Raw genomic sequence first — 20,964 nt, 5'->3', positions numbered from 1 at the left:
AATAAAGGCCAAAGCGATAAATGGATCAGCTACCACTTGAGAGAGTTTGAAAATAGTAGAATAGAGCTTTTTGTTTGTCAAAACTCTGTTATTGTCTCTCTTGTCAAAACTTGGCTTCTTGTGGGGAGAAGTGTTGATTATAAAAAAAGGGGAGTTTTTGAAATCTTGAATCAATTTCTCTTGGAATGACTCTCTTTATGTCTTAACATGTGCGTTTGACTTAGAGATAGGAAATTGAGTTTCATTTGCGAAAATAAACCAAGTGGTGGCAAAGGATGATCCATATATGCCAAATCTGATTCAAAACAAATTTGAGTTTTATTTGAAGTGATTTTGCACTTGTTCTACTTGCTTTATGTTATGTTGGCATAAATCACCAAAAAGGGGGAGATTGAAAGGGAAATGTGCCCTTGGGCCATTTCTAAGTATTTTGGTGTTTGAGTGCCAACACAAGTGCTTTTGTGTTAAACTATGAAAAGGGGTGGACAAAGTGCAAATCATGTCAAAAGGTATGTTGCTAGACTTAGTACATTATTTTATGGACTAATGTATTGTGTCTAAGTGCTGTAAACAGGAAAAATCGTATTGGAAATAAGATGGCTTTGTTCAGCCAAAGTCTGCTTAGTCTAGGAGCACCAGACTGTCTGGTGGTGCACCGGACAGTGTCCGGTGCGCCAGGCTGGCTCGAGCGAACTGGCCGCTCTCGGGAATTCACCGGCGACGTACGGCTATAATTCACCGGACTGTCCGGTGTGCACCGGACTGTCCGGTGTGCACCGGACTGTCCGGTGAGCCAACGGTCGGCCGCGCGATCTGCGCGGGACACGTGGCTGAGCCAACGGCTAGAAGGGGGCACCGGACTGTCCGGTGTGCACTGGACATGTCCGGTGCGCCAATGGCTCTCTGGCTGCCAACGGTCGGCTTCGCCGTAGAAGGAAAGAAATCGGGCACCGGACACTGTCCGGTGTGCACCGGACTGTCCGGTGCGCCAAACGACAGAAGGCAAGAACTGCCTTCCCAGATTGCTCTCAACGGCTCCTAGCTGCCTTGGGGCTATAAAAGGGACCCCCTAGGCGCATGGAGGAGTATACCAAGCATTCCTCGAGCACTCTTGATCACTCACACTCCATTCCTACGCATTTGTTCGACATTCTAGTGATTTGAGCTCCGTTCTAGTGTGCTAGTCTCTTTAGCTCAAGTCTGGGTCTTGTGTGTGCGTATTTGCTGTGATCTTTGTGTCTTGTGTGAGTTTCTAATCCCTCCCTTGCTCCGTGCTTCTTTGTGAACTTCAAGTGTAAGGGCGAGAGGCTCCAAGTTGTTGAGATTCCTCGCAAACGGGATTAAGAAAAGCAAAGCAAAACACCGTGGTATTCAAGTGGGTCTTTGGACTGCTTGAGAGGGGTTGATTGCAATCCTCGTCCGTTGGGACGCCACAACATGGAGTAGGCAAGCGTTGGTCTTGGCCGAACCACGGGATAACCACCGTACCATTGTTGGAGCGAAGGCAGAAACGCCACCCTTCGCTCGAAGTCTCCGCTGCTTAACCGCTGCTCTGACAGAGACAAAGCAGGCAGGGACACCCTTCGCTTGATCGGCACCAGACGAAGACCGGCGGCGAAGGCATCCCACAGTGCGGCCTTGTCCAGCTCAGAGGCCCACGTGCGATCCGGCCCATTGTAACGGGCCCTGCGTGGCCGCCGCGTGTTACGGGCCTAATTTGTAAAGGCATCCCTGTAATTACAGTCTGTAACCCTGCTTTATGGGAATATTCTGGGGATAACCTAGGTAGCTGAGGGCACATGCGTCCTTAACACAAGGCGCTGGGCGTTCAGGTACCTATAAATACCCCCGCACAGTGCCCGTGAGAGGCCTGGTTGATAGACCTATTTGCCATCTCACGCGTAACCCTACTGTCCACACTGTTCACCCCTGTTGGCTTTCTTGCGACTGATAGCAAGTCCCAACATTTGGCGCCCACCGTTCATGCTACGACAAAACCACCCGCGATGGCACCCAAGAGAGCTAACCCGAAGGCTGACGAGGCTGCGAAGGCAGCACTGCTTGCCGCAAGAAAGGGCAAGGCCCTCGTCCTCACCCAATCCACCCACCAAGAGCCCACTGAAGACAATGTTCCCCGCACCTGCGAAGACGACACCTTCCGCACCTGTGGGCCCGAAGGACAATCGCAGCCGCCCCCAGGCTTCGCCCCACTGGAAGGCGCGGACCTCACCGAGGACGGCGAGGTCCTCGGCGTCTCAACAGAAGAACAGCTACAGCTGCGCGCCCTGCGCCTCAAGAACCGCAATCTCCAGAGGCAGAAAGAGATACTGGAGGCCAAGCGCCAGCGTGTGTCCGCACTAGCCAAGGTGCGGCAAATGATACGCGACGAGGAGCAGAAGGCCCAAGACCTCGAGCGCGAGATCGCGCTGATGCAGCGCGAAGGCCACCTTGGCCTACAGCAATAGCCACCCCTCCAGCAGCGCGCACAACCGGAAGACACGCGCGAAGGCCACCTCGGCCTGCAGCATGGCCCACCCCTGCAACACCGAGCGCAGCCGGAGAACCCGCGTTTCCCCCAGCATGACTACACCTTCCAGCATGGCGCGCCATTCCAAGGGGTCAACTACCTCGACGAGCGAAGTCCCCTGGCGCCACACCTGCAAGTGACGCCTTGGCCAGCTAACTTCTGAGCAGGGATCTATCCCAAGTACAACGGCAGCACCGACCCGGCGCAATACATAATGAGTTATCAGGTCGCCGTTGCATCCGCCGGAGGGGACGACGCCACAATGGCGAAGTCTTTCATCATCGCCCTAGAGGGCCCAGCACTCACCTGGTTCACCAGATTGCCTCCGCTGTCCATTGATTCATGGAGAAGTCTCAGGGACAAGTTCCTGCTCAACTTCCAAGGGTACCGCCCAGACACCGACGCCTTGGCCGAGCTCTCGCTTTGCAAGCAGCTGGAAAAGGAGACTCTGCGGGAGTATTACCGCAAATTCTTAACACTCAAGTCACATCTGCCCTCCGTCGATGATCAGATCGCTATCCACTACGCCATCAGTGGCCTTCGCGCCGGCGTCCTCTACAGTCATTGTATCAGAGATCCACCCAAAAACCTCCAGGAGCTATATCAGCTCTTTGAAAAATATGCCAAATCCGAAGAGCTCCACCAGCGCAAGGTTGAGTCACAGCGGAAGCCCAAAGATGCCCCGCAGTCCAGCCGCACATGGACGAGGACTCCGCAGCCAGACTCCGGTCGAGACGGCCGCAGTCAGCAGCAAGTGCACAACATCGCCAACCAGCATCCCGCTGCTGACCCCCCTCGCCGCCAGGAATATCCCCCCCAAGGCCGTGGAAATGGAACTCGTGGCAGGGGCCGAGGGCGCGCACAGCCGCCGCGCCGATTCTACTGCCTTTCTCACGGCGAAGACTGCGCCCACCAAACCAAAGACTGCCCCGAAACGAAGGCCACCAGAGACAGAATGGCATGGGCGCAGCCAGCCGACAACCCCAGAATTGTCGCGCACAACTACCAGCAACCCCCTCCACCATATATCCACGCCCCCTCTCCACATCCATCGCACCACGCTTACCAACACCATCAGGAAGTACAAATCGTACCTCCTCCACCCCCACCTCCACACCAGCAACATCAAAACATCCCCCATGCCCCAAAGCAGGAAGACTTCGCCGATCAACCATATCGCGGAGTCATTCACATGATAACAGGGGGTCAAGCACTGACTTCGACACCAAGCGGCAGAAGCGGGACCACTACCGCAGCATCAACCATGTCGCCGTCACTGGCCCAGTCGTGCAGACAAAGTGGTCCCACATACCGCTAACCTTCGACGCACGAGACGTCGACCTGCGCAGCGCCCCCCACATCGACGCCATGGTCATCAATTGCAGCGTGGCAGGCTGGGACTTACACAAAGTCCTAGTCGACAACGGTAGTCAGGCGGACATCATCTTCCTCCATGCCTTCGACCGCATGGGTATAAGCCACAGCCTGCTCAAGCCTTCGGACAACCCGTTGTATGGCTTCGGCGGCAAGGGCACCTTTCCCGTTGGCAAAATAGAGTTGCCCCTCTCCTTCGGTGTAGCACCCAATGCCCGAAGTGAGCAAGTAACCTTCGACATTGTCGACATGGTATATCCATACAACGCCATCATGGGTCGGGCCTCCATCAATAAGTTCGAAGCTGCCATCCACGGATTGTACCTATGTATGAAGATACTAGGTCCGCTAGGCGCTATTACGATCTACGGCAACCAGCAGACGCGCGCGCAACATAGAGCGGGACTTCGTGCCTGGTCAGAGGAACGTGCACTGTCTCATGACCCAGCGCGAGGTCCCTGCGCCCGCCAGCCCAACCGATAAGCAGCATGACAAGGCACAGTTGCAGAGCCAAGACGGGACCAAGACTGTCCCCCTCGATCAGGCCATGCCCAAGCAGACAGTCACTGTCAGCGAAGACCTTACCTCACATGAAGAAGAGAAGCTTCTCTGCTGCCTGGCCAAGAATAAAGATGTCTTTGCCTGGTCCGCTCTCGACCTGGTCAGAGTCAGCCGATCCATAATTGAGCACAGCTTGGGAATTGACCGTTCGGTGCGACCAAAAAAGCAAAGGCTTCGCAAAATGTCCGACGAAAAGACAGAGGCCGCCAAGGCGGAGGTGCACCGCCTCCTAGAAGCTAAATTCATCGAGCCAGTGGCTTACCACACGTGGCTCTCCAATGTCGTAATGGTGCAAAAAAAAGCGGGAAATGGCGAATGTGCATAGACTTCACCAGTCTCAATAAGGCCTGCCCAAAGGACAATTTCCCGTTGCCGCGGATCGACAAAATAGTCGATAGCGCGGCCGGATGCGAGGTCATGTCACTCCTCGACTGCTTCTCCGGCTATCACCAGATATACATGAAGGAGGAAGACAAGGCTAGCACCAGCTTTATAACACCCTTCGGCACTTATTGCTTCATCAGAATGCCGGAGGGACTCAAGAATGTCGGGTCCACCTTCTCCAGACTCACCAAAACAGTACTTGAAGGGCAGGTTGGCAGAAATATATTTACATATGTGGACGACATCGTCGTCGCCAGCAAGAATAAGGAGGACCATCTCGCCGACCTCGTCGAGACATTCGCGAACATGCGAGATGCACGACTCCGCCTAAACCCGGAAAAGGGCATCTTCGGTGTTCGCCAGGGCAAGATATTGGGCTACCTGGTGTCACACCGCGGCATCGAGGCCAACCCAACCAAGATCCAGGCCATCGTCGACATGTCGCCTCCGCAATCCGCCAGGGACGTCCAGCGTCTGACAGGCAGATTGGCCGCTCTCAACAGATTCATCTCCAGGTCCGCCGAGCGAAGTCTCCCCTTCCTCAAAACACTCCGCGGTGCAAAAGACTTCGCCTGGGGACCGGAGCAAGCAGCGGCCTTCGCCTCACTAAAACAGTACCTGTCGGAGCTGGCCATCCTCACGAGCCCCGACTCCTCGCTCCCCCTATTGCTCTATGTCGCGGCTTCACCGCACGCGGTCAGCGCGGCACTAGTGCAGGAGTAGACAGTTGAGGGCGCGGTCAGACAGTGCCCTGTTTACTATGTCTCCGAGGTCCTGACACCGTCCAAATGCAACATGACAGAGCTGGAGAAGATCGCCTACGCAGTTGTTATGTCTTCGCACAAACTGCGCCATTACTTTGAAGCATTCAAGGTTCGAGTCACCTCGGATAGGGGGCTCGGCGAACTATTCAGAAACCCGGAGGCATCGGTGAGGATTGCCAAGTGGGCAGCCGAACTCTCCGGCTACCACATCAGCTTCGAGCCCAGGACAGCCATCAAGTCACAAGTCCTGGCAGACTTCGTCGTCGACTGGACTGGGCCAATAACACAGTCGGACCCGTCCACAGAGAAGGTTTGGACCATCCATTGCGACGGCGCATGGTGCCATGCGGGGGCAGGCGTCGCCGCAGTCGTCACCTCACCAGCCGGAGTCAAACACAAATATGCAGCACGCCTCAGCTTCGCTCTGGAATCCGACAGATGCACAAACAATATAGCAGAGTATGAAGCAGTTATTCTCGGCCTCCGCAAGCTAAGGGCCCTCGGAGTCACCACATGTATCATCAAAACAGACTCCAAGATAGTTGCCGGCCAGGTCGAGAAAGACTATGCAGCAAAAGACCCCGCGCTCATGCAATACCTCGCGGCCATCCGAAGTCTCGAGAGACAGTTCAAGGGATTCACCTTGCAGCATGTGGATAGGGCCAAGAACGAGGAGGCCGATGCATTGGCCAAGGCTGCCGCCAGGGGCGAGCCCTTGCCCTCCGACGTGTTCTTTCACACCATCGGCACGCCAGCCGTCCGGAGCCCCGAAGGGCTCCAAATAACTAATGATAGCGAGGGCCACCGCATAGTCAACCTAATCATGACCGAAGACTGGCGGGCACCAATAACCCTGTTCCTACAGGGGTACTATCATCCAACCGACGTTAGTGAGGCCAAGCGCCTCAGACATCGAAGCCGGGACTTCGCACTGATTGAGGGCCAACTCTACAAGAAAGGGGTCAGTCAGCCAATGCTTAAGTGCGTCACCGAAGCCGAAGGCATGCAGATCCTACGTGAAGTCCACAGTGGCATGTGCGGCTCGCACGCAGGGCCAAGGGCCCTAGCTGCCAAGGTGATCCGCCAAGGGTTTTACTGGCCCGCAATGATCTGCGCCGCAAATCGGGTCGCAAGGTCCTGCGAAGCCTGCCAGAAGTTTTCTCCTCGGTCAGGCAGCCCCTCGTAGTATACAAAGCTGATTGCCCATACATGGCCTCTCCAGCGCTGGGGCCTGGACATTGTCGGGCCCCTGCCCACCGCTCAGGGGAACCTCAAGTTCGCCTTCATAGCCGTCGAATACTTCACCAAATGGATCGAAGCGAGGGCTGTTTCTACAATAACATCAAAGACTGCCCAAAAATTCTTCTGGCAAAACATCGTTTGCCGCTTCGGAGTACCGTCCGAGCTAACAGTCGACAACGGCAAGCAGTTTGACAGCCAAGATTTCAAGGATTTTTGTTTTTCCATCGGCACCAAGCTTGCCTTCGCTTCAGTCTATCACCCGCAGTCCAACGGGGTCGTGGAGCGCGCCAATGGGAAAATCTTCACGGCTGTCAAGAAAATGCTCCTCGATGAAAAAAAGGCAGATGGACCGATTTGTTACCGGAGGCAGTCTGGGCGCTAAACACAACTGAGTGCAGGGCGACTGGGTTCACTCCTTTCCGCCTTCTATACGGATCGGAGGCCATGACCCCGCAAGAAATAAAGCATGGGTCCCCGCGTACAGTTCCGTCAGCCGTCCCCGACGTGGACGAGCCAACTTCAAAAGATCTCATTGACGGAGACCGGGTCTTCGCCCTACAGGCCCTAAACAAATACCAAGCCCAGACCAAAGCATGGCGCGACCACGCAGTCATCCCGAGGGAGTTCAGCGAAGGGGACCTCGTACTCGTCCGAACAGCTCGGACGGAGTCCAGGGGCAAGCTGGAGCCCAACTGGGAGGGCCCCTTTATAGTCAAGACAAAAGCTTCCCCCAGCGCCTACAGGCTCACAACGCCAAACGGCGAGGACCTGGAGCACTCCTGGAACATCGACAACCTTCGCAAATTTTTTGTTTGACTCATCGGGGCTGACTCTACCCTTGTAATTCGCCAAAAACAATCTTGTACCGGCCCGCACTCTTTTCCTCCCGGGGGGTGAGGTTTTTAACGAGACGGAGCCATGTAATATATGTGTGAAAAATCCCCCGCAAAAACATGCGTCGAAAAAAGACCGCGACGACGGTCTTCGACATTCGACCAATTCGAGGTCACCGCGAGGCTAAGCGCTAGCCACCCTCGCGTGCGACAAATCCACGCAGAAGTCGCCTAAGGGCGCAGCCGGACGAGCACAACAAGTGCGAAAAAACACGAAGTCTATCGCGAAGACTATCCGCGCAGAAGTCGCCTAAGGGTGCAGCCGGACGAGCCCAACAAGTGCGAAAAAACACGAAGTCTATCGCGAAGACTATCCGCGCAGAAGTCGCCTAAGGGCGCAGCCGGACGAGCACAACAAGTGCGAAAAAACACGAAGTCTATCGCGAAGACTATCCGCGCAGAAGTCGCCTAAGGGTGCAGCCGGATGAGCACAACAAGTGCGAAAAAACACGAAGTCTATCGCGAAGACTATCCGCGCAGAAGTCGCCTAAGGGTGCAGCCGGACTAGCACAACAAGTGCGAAAAAACACGAAGTCTATCGCGAAGACTATCCACGCAGAAGTCGCCTAAGGGTGCAGCCGGACTAGCACAACAAGTGCGAAAAAACACGAAGTCTATCGCGAAGACTATCCACGCAGAAGTCGCCTAAGGGTGCAGCCGGACTAGCACAACAAGTGCAAAGAAACACGAAGTCTATCGCGAAGACTATCCGCGCAGAAGTCGCCTAAGGGTGCAGCCGGACTAGCACAACAAGCGCGAAAAAACCCGAAGTCTACCGCGAAGACTATCCACGCAGAAGCCGCCTAAAGGCGCAGCCGAACTAGTACAACAAAAGCAGAAACGACAGCATCAAACCGTCCGTGCTAAGACCGACTATAATCACACCAGCACAGCATAACAAAACATACCAGACAAAGTACACAACGCCTCCGCAGGCACAGGCAAGCGAGGGCACACAACTTCATCGTACAAGCCTTTACACATATACACGCGAGGGCGCCACACTCTACATCGGCTCAACCTTAGGAATAATTCCCATCTCCCTATAATTAAATAACATTATCCTAAGCTCCTCACCCGCAAAAAGACTTCGCAGTTCCCCTTCCCCTGTACTCGCGGCGGCCGGCAAAGACAACAGTTCCTGCCGACCAGCCCTACTCACACGAAGCCGAGACCTTTCCTCCGTGCTAACTCTACGCTTTGCAACCGCCCTTCGCCGTCGGCGCCCGGTGCTAGGACCTGGCACATCTTGCGCGTCCGCAGCGTGCGGCGAGGTCTCCGCCGCAGCCACATCCAAAGCCGCGAAATAGTCCAAATCCTCCTCCGACGACTCCTCAGTCCACTCAACCGAGCTCCCAGAATCAGCAACATCAAAAAACTCAGAAAATTCAGATCCAGATCCGCCACATTCATTACCACCTTCCGCGGTCGAAGCCGCCAAAAATTTAGCAGTAGCGGTTGCTTGCGCAGGCCCAAAATCTTGAACCTGCGCAGCAACCAAAATTCAGTAACATATCCAAAATTCCCCAACCCTATTACACCCACTACGCCACCTGCGAAGGCCCTGGCGCTGCGGAAGCCTCCGCCTTTGGCTCCGCCGCTGCTTCCGCTGTCGTTTCCGCCGCCACCGCCGCGGGATCTTCAGTACTCGGCGCAGCAGCCGCGGGGGCATCAGGTGCGCCTTCGGCCACCTTCGGGGGCAGGTCTTCGCCGGCCGCTGCGGATGTGGGGGCATCCGGTGCATCTTCCGCGGTCTCCGGGGTTGGCTCCAGGGCGACCCCGGACACGGCCTCCGCAGGGGTCGGCTCCGGGTCAGGCAGCGCGCTGTTCAACGCCCCGAGGTCGTCCACCCGCTCGCCACGCAACGCCTAAGCCAAAACACGCAAAATTCAGCAAACACACGCGCGCCCCACATCCAACAAACGCCAAACAAACGAAAATGTTACCTGAGCCATCGCCGTCTCCGCCCGCTCCCTGACCACCTCGCGACCGTGCGGACCCCACATCCGGTCGTAGAGGGCCCCGGCAGAATCCTTCACCACGAGGTCTTCAACCTTATAGACATCTCGATCAAAATCTTCATCCGCCTCGTCGAAGACCTCGAAGTGCCGGCACCCTTCGCGGGAGAGCGCATTCATTGCCCCCTCGCAGGTGACCAGGGAGGCGTACGACATAAACCCCCCCACGACGGCGGGGAGTTCCAGCAGCTCCTCCTGCACCCATTGCAGACATCGAAGCCCGGGCTCTCGGTCCGGCACCTCGAAGTCACCGGTCCGCGCACCCAGCTCACGATATGTATCCATAAGCTGCGTGCGCGTCCGTTCGGCCTCCGCACGCATCGCGGCCTCGGCCCCCTTCGCGCGGCTCTCCAGGGCGGTGAGCCGCTCTTGCAGATGTTCGGCGAGCTCCTTGGCAAGATTGTCCTCCACCCGCGCCAGCTTGGCCTCCGCCTGCGCAGCCTGCTCCTTGGCGATGGCCTCGTTGGCCTCCCTCCTCTCCGCCGCCAGTTGGCGCCGGAGGTCAGCCTTCTCCCTCTCCAATGCGGCCACCTTGTCCGTCAGTTTACGGCACTTGCTGTCGGAGGCTGATTTCTCACGGACAGCGTCAGCATGTTGCGTCCGAAGTCTCTCGACTTCGGCAGACACAGCTGCCGTGAGGGCCCCCGACGCAGTACGGCTGGCGAAGTCAGCCACCTGCAGAGCACACGTAAGGCTGTTGCCCCAAAAGAAAGGGGGGGAGAGAGTATAGCTCAGCGGACCTGACTCAGCGCCTCCGTCACCTCCTTCAGCCGGCGGGTCGCTGCGTCCGCCTCGTCCCTGACAACCGCGAGGGCCGACACCTCGCCTCCGGAGCCAAGAGCCTCGCCCCTCGCCTTCGGCACTATGGCAGCCGTCGCGATCGCCGCGGCAAGCGCAACTGTAGCAAGCTGGCCCTCGTCCGACCCTGTAATGCACCAACGAATTAAAAAAAAAAGCCAGCGACTTACCACCAAGGTAGTCCTCCACACAAATGTCGGTGGCGAAGTCGGCGACACGCTTGCCTGCCGACGGCAACGCCCGGGCCGCCTTCGCGGCCTCCACCACCCTGCTCAGCGGCGGCACAGCCTTCGCCGGTTTGGAGCCTCCGGCGCCCGCCGCTGCCTCTGGCGCCTTGCTAGATGCAGGGACGTCTGGCTTCGCCGCCAGCGGCGGCTTGCCTCCGCCGGGGGCCACAGCCTTCGCCGACCCCCGCTTTTGCCTCTTTGGCCTGGCTTCAACAATCCTGATAGCCGCCTACCGCTTTTGTGCAGCCCCCTGGCGATCCTTGTCCATCACTGCCGACACAACAGCAGCAATATTCCGCCCGTAAGGAAAAACTCTCCATTTGCGAACCATGCGAGATGTAAAAACGTCCCCGCTGGCCGCGCGGGGGATAGGAACATTCCTAGGCCAGCAACCCCCGGTAACCTTCAGCATCCGAGCCGAAGACTCCCGGAGCTCGGGCGAAGACATCCTTTCCCCCGGGGCCGCACATGTCCTCATCAACTCTCTAGCAAACCCATCGGAAACCCCAAGTCCTCCCATGGCAGTACCTAGTTTCCTCTTCTTAGAGGATGGGGCGGCCGCCGGCGCAGGGTCGTCTTTAGTCTCCACCACCGGTTTCTTCCCCCGGCGGTCCGCGTCGTCTTGACCAGGATAGCCGTCATATGGCAGTTGGTTCAATTCGAAGACCCTATTCAAACAGTCATTCGACCCGCGGATCTCCCAGCTGCGCTGGCCCTCGGTCCTCGGCACATAACGCCCAACAAGCCGCACCGCCTCATCCTCAGCTTCACGCACAAAGGCGGCCAGATCACGGTTTCGCAGATTTAGCGCGAAGGCGGGACTCCGCACCATCTCTCCACCACGGAAAGGCATCTGGCGAGGGCATACTTCGCCCAACGCCCAACCATGTGCCAAGGGCCATACCCCGTACGCCACAAACTCTTCAACCAAGTCGCGCCCACTGCTCTGGCCGGCGGCACACCGAAGGGCCCCTTCGTCCACATCATCCTCCGCCACTTCAAAGGGCGGGTACGCCGAGTAAAAATTAGAGCACATCTCGGACACGGGAAGTCCCTCGTGGCCTTCGACGGTACCCTCAGCAACGTAAAACCAAAATTCATTCCAGTTGCCCCACTTGTTGCGGGCGCAAGGGACCAACTCGACTACTGGCATCGTGGTCTTGCCGGTCTTCGGCGTGAAAGTGCAGGACCCAAACTGAGCAACTTCGTCCCCGATCATCCTCTTCTGCCAGTGTAAACAATAATGCTTCGCAAAAACTTCGACCGATGGCTGTCCGCCGTACGAAGTCGTCGCCCAGACATACTTCGACAGGGCCACCACGGCATTCGGCGTCAGCTGATGTATTTGCACGTTGAACCTGCGCAGGACTTTGCCAACAAACCGATGCGCAGGCAAGCGGAGACCGGCGGCGAAAAACGCCTCGAAAACAACCAACTCGCCCTCCGGCTCGGGGACTTTCTCCGTCCCCGGGGCACGGGCAACTCCGCCGCCGAAGTAGCCCAACCGCTGCATATCCTCCACGTGGGCCGACGACATTCGCGACACGCCGAAATCAACAGAATCGCCGGCGCGCAACTCCTCCGGCATCAAACTGCTCAGCGTCTCCTCCGACGAGGCGGCGGCCGGCGGCGAGGAACCAGCCGGCGGCGTAGCGGCAGCGGAAGAAGAGGAAGACGGCATCGCTACGTACCGTCGGCGGCGGCGGGCAGTCTGCTTCACTCGCGCCAGATCTCCGGCGAACAAGAGCACGGCGGGCAGACGAGCAGCAAGACGGCGGGCGGCTAGGGTTTTCGCGGAGCGCGGAAAGTAAAGTTCAAAAAGCGCCGGCCCCCGCCCCCTTTTATAGGCAGGGCGCGGCTCTTCGGGAAACCCGCAATCCAACAGAGCGCGGCGCTTCGGGAAACCCGCAATCCAACAGTACGCGGTCAATCAACGGTCACATCAAAAACCCCCGCGGAACCACTTTGAGCGAGGGCAGCGTCTCCGCCATCTAGCGACGTCTTCGGCACCAGGTGACTTTGTCGAACTGGTCCCTCGGAGGGCAGATGTTGGAGCGAAGGCAGAAACGCCACCCTTCGCTCGAAGTCTCCGCTGCTTAACCACTGCTCTGACAGAGACAAAGCAGGCAGGGACACCCTTCGCTTGATCGGCACCAGACGAAGACCGGCGACGAAGGCATCCCACAGTGCGGCCTCGTCCAGCTCAGAGGCCCACGTGCGATCCGGCCCATTGTAACGGGCCCTGCGTGGCCGCCGCGTGTTACGGGCCTAATTTGTAAAGGCATCCCTGTAATTACAGTCTGTAACCCTGCTTTATGGGAATATTCTAGGGATAACCTAGGTAGCTGAGGGCACATGCGTCCTTAACACAAGGCGCTGGGCGTTCAGGTACCTATAAATACCCCCGCACAGTGCCCGTGAGAGGCCTGGTTGATAGAGCTATTTGCCATCTCACGCGTAACCCTACTGTCCACACTGTTCACCCCTGTTGGCTTTCTTGCGACTGATAGCAAGTCCCAACAGCCATCTTTGTGATTGATATCTTTGTGGTTATTGTGTTTTGTTCAGACTCCTCTCTAGCCACTTGGTGATTATTGTGCTAACACTTAACCAAGTTTTGTGGCTTAAGTTTTAAGTTTTACAGGATCACCTATTCATCCCCCCCTCTAGGTGCTCTCAGAGATGCAGTCACGACTCGCCCAAGGCCAACCCCAAGCGGGAGACACAATCACGACTTGCCCGAGGCCAACCCCGGGTGGGAGACGCAGTCACGACTCGCCCAAGACCAACCACGAGCGGGAGATACAGTCATGGCTTGCCCGAGGCCAACCCCGGATAAGCGGTGAATTTCCGACTCACCCAAGGCCAACCCCGGGCGGGAGACGCAAGCACAAATCGCCCGAGGCCAACCTCGGGTGGGAGACACAGTCATGGCTAGCCCAAGGCCAATCGTGCACAAGCAACACATTTCTAACTTGCTCGAGGGTATTGAAAGGGAAATGTGCCCTTGGGCCATTTCTAAGTATTTTGGTGATTGAGTGCCAACACAAGTGGACTTATGTTAATCTATGCAAAGTGATGGACAAAGTGCAAATCAAGTAAAAAGGTATGTTTCTAAGACTTAGTACATTGTTTTTGAGACTAATGTATTGTGTCTAAGTGCTGGAAACAGAAGAAATCAAGTTGGAAAAGAGATGGATTTGTTCAGCCAAAGACAGCTCGGTCTGGGTGCACCGGACTGTCCGGTGGTGCACCGGACAGTGTCCGGTGCGCCAGGCCGGAGTCTGTCAACTGGCTGCTCTCGGGAAGCAATTAACGGCGTACGGCTATAAATCACCGGACTGTCTGGTGGTGCACCGGACTGTCCGGTGAGCCAACAGTTAGCCGGGCCAACGGTCGGCCGCGTAATCCGCGCGCGACGCGTGGCAAGTGCCAACGGTCGGAAGGGGCACCGGACTGTCCGGTGTGCACCGGATAGTGTCCGATGCGCCAACGGCTCCAAGACTGCAACGGTCGGCTTCGCCAAATAAGGAAAGAGATCCGCACCGGACAGTGTCCGGTGGTGCACCGGACTGTCCGGTGCGCCAAGCGATAGAAGGCAAGAATTGCCTTCTTGAAATGCTCTCAACGGCTCCTAGCTGCCTTGGGGCTATAAAATGGACCCCTAGGCGCATGGAGGAGAACACCAAGCATTCCTTGAGCATTGTTGATCACTCACACTTCATTCTTGCACACTTGTTCGACATTCTTAGTGATTTGAGCTCCGTTCTAGTGAGAACCTTGTGATACTCTTTTGAGCTCAAGTCTTGATCTTGTGTGTGCGTATTTGTTGTGGATTTGAGTGTGTTGCTTCCCTCCCTTACTCTTGTGCTTCATATTGATTCTTATTGTAAGGGCGAGAGACTCCAAGTTGTGGAGATTCCTCGCAAACGGGAAAAGAGCAAAGTAAAGAAGAACACCGTGGTATTCAAGTTGATCATTGGATCACTTGAGAGGAGTTGAGTGCAACTCTCGTCCGTTGGGACGCCACAACGTGGAGTAGGCAAGTTTTGTACTTGGCCTAACCACGGGATAAATCCTCGTGTCTCTTGTGCTTGTCCTTATTGTGTCTATTGTGCTTCACAAGAGCTCTCCTCTCTACTCACTTGACTTCATTGTTCTAACTCTTAATCAAGTTTGTGGTGTTAAGTTTTAAGTTTTACAGGATCACCTATTCACCCCCCCCCCCCCTCTAGGTGCTCTCAATTGGTATCGGAGCCGTTCTCTTCAAGAAAGGGACTAATCGCCCGAAGAGATGGATCCCAGGGGCAAGGGGATGGTGGTCAATGATAAGGAGAAGGAGTCCTTCGTCAATGATCCAAAAGATGACAAGCCTTCTGACTCGGGCTCAAGCCACAAAAGAAAAGATGGGAAGAAGAAGAAAACAAGGCGCATCAAGGAGATCGTCTACTACGATGACAGCGACGAGTCCTCTTCTTCCCAAAAGGACGACGACAACTACGAGAAAAAGAAAACGGTCAATTCAAACTTTTCTTTTGATTATTCTCGTATTCCACAAAATGCAAATGCTCATTTACTCTCCATTCCACTTGGTAAACCTCCTCACTTTGATGGAGAGGACTACGGATTTTGGAGTCACAAAATGCGTAGTCACTTGTTCTCTCTCCATCCAAGCATATGGAAGATAGTAGAGAGTGGAATGTAATTTGATAGTAGTGATAGTCCCATGTTTATCAATGAGCAAATTCACAAAAATGCACAAGCTACTACTGTTCTTCTAGCATCATTGTGCAGGGATGAATACCATAAGGTGAGTGGCTTGGATAACGCCAAGCAGATTTGGGACACCCTCAAGATCTCACATGAGGGGAATGACGTCACCATGCTCACCAAGATGGAGTTGGTGGAGGGCGAACTTGGGAGATTCACAATGATCAGGGGCGAGGAGCCAACCCAAACGTACAACCGGCTCAAGACCCTCGTCAACAAAATAAGGAGCTATGGAAGCACGCGATGGACGGACCACAACGTCGTCCGCCTAATGCTAAGGTCTTTTACTGTCCTTGATCCACATCTTGTGAACAATATTCGTGAGAATCCTAGGTACACCAAGATGACGCCCGAGGAGATACTTGGAAAGTTTGTAAGCGGGCGGATGATGATCAAGGAGGCAAGATACGTTGATGATGCATTGAATGGCCCAATCCAAGAGCCTCAAACCATTGCTCTCAAAGCAACAAGGAGCAAGGAGGCGCTACCTAGCAAGGTGGCACAAATTGAGGCGGTCGGGCTTAATGATGAAGAAATGGCCCTCATCATTAAGCGTTTCAAGACGGCACTAAGGGGTCGCAAGGAGCATCCAAACAAGACCAAGACGAAGGGGAAGCGCTCATGCTTCAAATGTGGTAAGATTGGTCATTTTATCGCTAACTGTCCCGATAATGATAGTGATCAGGAACAAGAGAACAAGAGGGGAAAGAAGAAGGCTTACAAGAAGGCTAAGGGCGAGGCACACCTTGGAAAGGAGTGGGACTCGGATTGTTCGTCGTCCGACTCCGACAACGAAGGACTCGCAGCCACCGCCTTCAACAAGTCGGCCCTCTTCCCCAACGAGCATCACACCTGCCTCATGGCAAGGGAGAAGAAGGTAAGCACTCGTGATACTAGTACTTACGCTTCCTCAAGTGATGAAGAATCTAGCGATGATGAAATAGACTATTCATGTTTATTCAAGGGCCTAGATAGAACTAAGGTTGATAAAATTAATGAATTAATTGATGCCTTGAATGATAAAAATAGGTTATTAGAAAAGCAAGAGGATCTGTTGTATGAAGAACATGATAAGTATGTAGAGGCACAAAAATCTCTTGCTTTAGAAATTAAAAGGAATGAAATGCTTTCATGTGAATTGTCTACATGTCATGACTCTATTTCTAGCTTAAAGAGCATAAATGATGATTTGAGTGCTAAGTTAGAAATAGCTAATAAATCAACATCTTGTGTAGAACATGTTGTAGTTTGCACTAGGTGTAAAGATTTTAATGTTGATGCCTGTAGTAAACACCTAGTTTCAATTTCTAAATTGAATGATGAAGTGGCTAGTCTTAATGCCCAACTTAAGACTAGCAAGAGTGAATTTGATAAACTAAAATTTGCTAGGGATGCCTACACGATTGGTAGACACCCCTCAATTAAGGATGGTCTTGGCTTCAAGAGGGAAGTCAAGAACTCAACAAGCCATAAGGCTTCCATCGCTGCTAAGGAGAAAGGGAAGGCCCCTATGGCTAGTAGTGCTCAAAAGAACCATGCTTTCATGTATCATGATAGGAGACATTCTAGGAAGGTTTATAGAAGTTATGATGCTTTTGATTCTCATGCCATGATTGCTTCTAGTTCTTCTATTATGCATGATAGAAATGTGGCTAGAAAAAATGTTGTTCATCATATGCCTAGAAGAAATATTGTTCACGCTCCTAGGAAAGTAATGAATGAACCTTCTACGATTTATTATGCTTGCAATGCTTCCTTTGCTATTTGTAGAAAGGATAAGAAGGTAGTTGCTAGAAAATTAGGGGCAAAATGCAAGGGAGATAAAACTTGCATTTGGGTCCCTAAGGCCATTTGTACTAACCTTGTAGGACCCAACATGAGTTGGGTACCTAAGACCCAAGCCTAAATTTGCCTTGCAGGTTTATGCATCCGGGGGCTCAAGCTGGATTATCGACAACGGATGCACAAACCACATGACGGGGGAAAAGAGGATGTTCTCTTCCTACGTCAAGAACAAGGATCCCCAAGATTCAATCATATTCGATGATGGGAACCAAGGCAAGGTGAAAGGGTTAGGAAAAATTGCTATTTCATCCGAGCACTCTATTTCTAATGTGTTCTTAGTTGAGTCGCTTGGATATAACTTGTTGTCTGTGAGTCAACTTTGTAATATGGGATATAACTGTTTATTCACAAATGTAGATGTGTCTATCTTTAGAAGAAGTGATGGTTCATTAGCTTTTAAGGGTGTACTAGACGGCAAACTTTATTTAGTTGATTTTGCAAAAGAGGAGGCCGGTCTAGATGCATGTTTAATTGCTAAGACTAGCATGGGCTGGCTGTGGCATCGCCGTTTAGCACATGTGGGGATGAAGAACCTTCATAATCTTCTAAAGGGAGAACACGTGATAGGTCTAACTAATGTAACTTTTGAAAAAGATAGACCTTGTGCAGCTTGTCAAGCAGGTAAACAGGTGGGAAGCTCTCATCATGCCAAAAATGTGATGACAACATCAAGACCCCTGGAGTTACTTCACATGGACCTCTTCGGACCCGTCGCCTATCTAAGTATAGGAGGAAGTAAGTATGGTCTTGTTATAGTTGATGATTTTTCCCGCTTCACTTGGGTATTCTTTTTGCAGGATAAATTTGAAACCCAAGGGACCCTCAAGCGCTTCCTAAGGAGAGCTCAAAATGAGTTTGAGCTCAAGGTGAAGAAGATAAGGAGCGACAACGGGTCCGAGTTCAAGAACCTTCAAGTGGAGGAGTACCTTGAGGAGGAAGGAATCAAGCACGAGTTCTCCGCTCCCTACACACCACAGCAAAATGGTGTGGTAGAGAGGAAGAACAGGACGCTCATAGATATGGCGAGGACAATGCTTGGAGAATTCAAGACACCCGAGCGGTTTTGGTCGAAAGCCGTGAACACGGCTTGCCACGCTATAAACCGAGTGTACCTTCATCGCCTCCTCAAGAAGACTTCATATGAGCTTTTAACCGGTAACAAACCCAATGTGTCTTACTTTCGTGTATTTGGGAGCAAATGTTACATTCTAGTGAAGAAAGGTAGGAATTCTAAATTTGCTCCCAAAGCTGTAGAAGGGTTTTTGTTAGGTTATGACTCAAATACAAAGGCGTATAGGGTCTTCAACAAATCATCGGGTTTGGTTGAAGTCTCTAGCAACGTTGTATTTGATGAGACTAATGGCTCTCCAAGAGAGCAAGTTGTTGATCTTGATGATGTAGATGAAGAAGACATTCCAACGGCTGCAATGCGCACCATGGCGATTGGAGATGTGAGGCCACTGGAACAAAAGGAGCAAGATCAACCTTCTTCCTCAACAATGGTGCATCCCCAAACTCAAGACGATGAACAGGTTCATCAAGAAGAGGCGTGTAATCAAGGGGGAGCACAAGATGTTCATATGATAGAGGAAGAAGCGCAACCGGCACCTCCAACCCAAGTTCGTGCGACGATTGAAAGGAATCATCCCGTCGACCAAATATTGGGTGACATAAGCAAGGGAGTAACTACTCGTTCTAGATTAGTTAATTTTAGTGAGCAGTACTCCTTTGTCTCTTCTATTGAGCCTTTCAGGGTAGAAGAGGCCTTGCTAGATCCGGACTGGGTGTTGGCTATGCAAGAGGAGCTCAACAATTTCAAGAGAAATGAAGTTTGGACACTGGTGCCTCGTCCCAAGCAAAATGTTGTGGGAACCAAGTGGGTATTCCGCAACAAACAAGACGAGCACGGGGTGGTGACAAGGAACAAGGCACGACTTGTGGCAAAAGGTTATGCCCAAGTCGCAGGTTTGGACTTTGAGGAGACTTTTGCTCCTGTGGCTAGGCTAGAGTCAATTCGCATACTGTTAGCCTATGCTACTCACCATTCTTTCAGGTTGTTCCAAATGGATGTGAAGAGCGCTTTTCTCAACGGGCCAATCAAGGAGGAGGTGTACATGGAGCAACCCCCTGGCTTCGAGGATGAACGGTACCCTGGCCACGTGTGTAAGCTCTCTAAGGCGCTCTATGGACTTAAGCAAGCCCCAAGAGCATGGTATGAATGCCTTAGAGACTTTTTATTTGCTAATGCTTTCAAGGTTGGGAAAGCCAATCCAACTCTTTTTACTAAGACTTGTGATGGTGATCTTTTGTGTGCCAAATTTATGTCGATGACATAATATTTGGTTCTACTAACCAAAAGTCTTGTGAAGAGTTTAGCAGGGTGATGACTCAAAAGTTTGAGATGTCGATGATGGGCGAGTTGAGCTATTTCCTTGGGTTTCAAGTGAAGCAACTCAAGGATGGGACCTTCATTTCCCAAACGAAGTACATGCAAGACTTGATCAAGCGGTTTGGGATGAAGGACGCCAAGCCCGCAAAGACTCCAATGGGAACCGACGGACACACCGACCTCAACAAAGGAGGTAAGTCTGTTGATCAAAAGGCATGCCGGTCTATGATAGTGTCCTTACTTTATTTATGTGCTAGTAGACCGGATATTATGCTTAGTGTATGCATGTGTGCTAGATTTCAATCCGATCCAAGGGATTGTCACTTAGTGGCCGTGAAGCGAATTCTTAGATATTTAGTCGCTACACCTTGCTTCGGGATCTGGTATCCAAAGGGGTCTACCTTTGACTTAATTGGATATTCAGACTCCGACTATGCTGGAAGTAAGGTCGATAGGAAGAGCACATTAGGGACGTGCCAATTCTTAGGAAGGTCCCTGGTGTCGTGGAGCTCTAAGAAACAAACTTTTGTTGCCCTATCCACCGCTGAGGCCGAGTATGTTGCTGCAGGACAGTGTTGCGCGCAACTACTTTGGATGAGGCAAACCCTCAGGGACTTTGGCTACAATCTGAGCAAAGTCCCACTCCTATGTGATAATGAGAGTGCTATCCGCATGGCGGATAATCCTGTTGAACACAGCCGCACAAAGCACATTGACATCCGGCATCACTTTTTGAGAGACCACCAGCAAAAGAGAACCAGTTAGCCGATATCTTCACCAAGCCTCTAGATGAGTCGACCTTTTGCAAGCTGCGTAGTGAGCTAAATGTCTTAGATTCGCGGAACCTGGATTGATTTCTAGCATACATGTGTTTTATGGCTTGATCATGTTCCTAAATGCATTTTGTTGTTTATTTATGGTGCCCAAGTTGTACAAGCACTCCTCGGACCTCACAAGTCCAATTGCAAGTGATGCACATATTTAGGGGGAGATGTGCTACAACTTGATCCTTTGAGACTAACTGTGTGCTTGAGTTTGCTTAATTTAGTCTCAAAGGAAGTTTGAAAGGGAAAAGGTGGACTTGGACCATGCAAGACTTCCACTGCACTCCGATGTGAGAGTAACTCACTCCAAGTCCATCTTTGTACTCTTATTGCCTTTTTACTCTTAGT

This window comes from Zea mays, chromosome 10 (assembly GCF_902167145.1).
Source record: "Zea mays cultivar B73 chromosome 10, Zm-B73-REFERENCE-NAM-5.0, whole genome shotgun sequence".
In the NCBI taxonomy this organism is placed as follows: domain Eukaryota; kingdom Viridiplantae; phylum Streptophyta; class Magnoliopsida; order Poales; family Poaceae; genus Zea; species Zea mays.
This window is presented reverse-complemented; position numbering follows the sequence as displayed.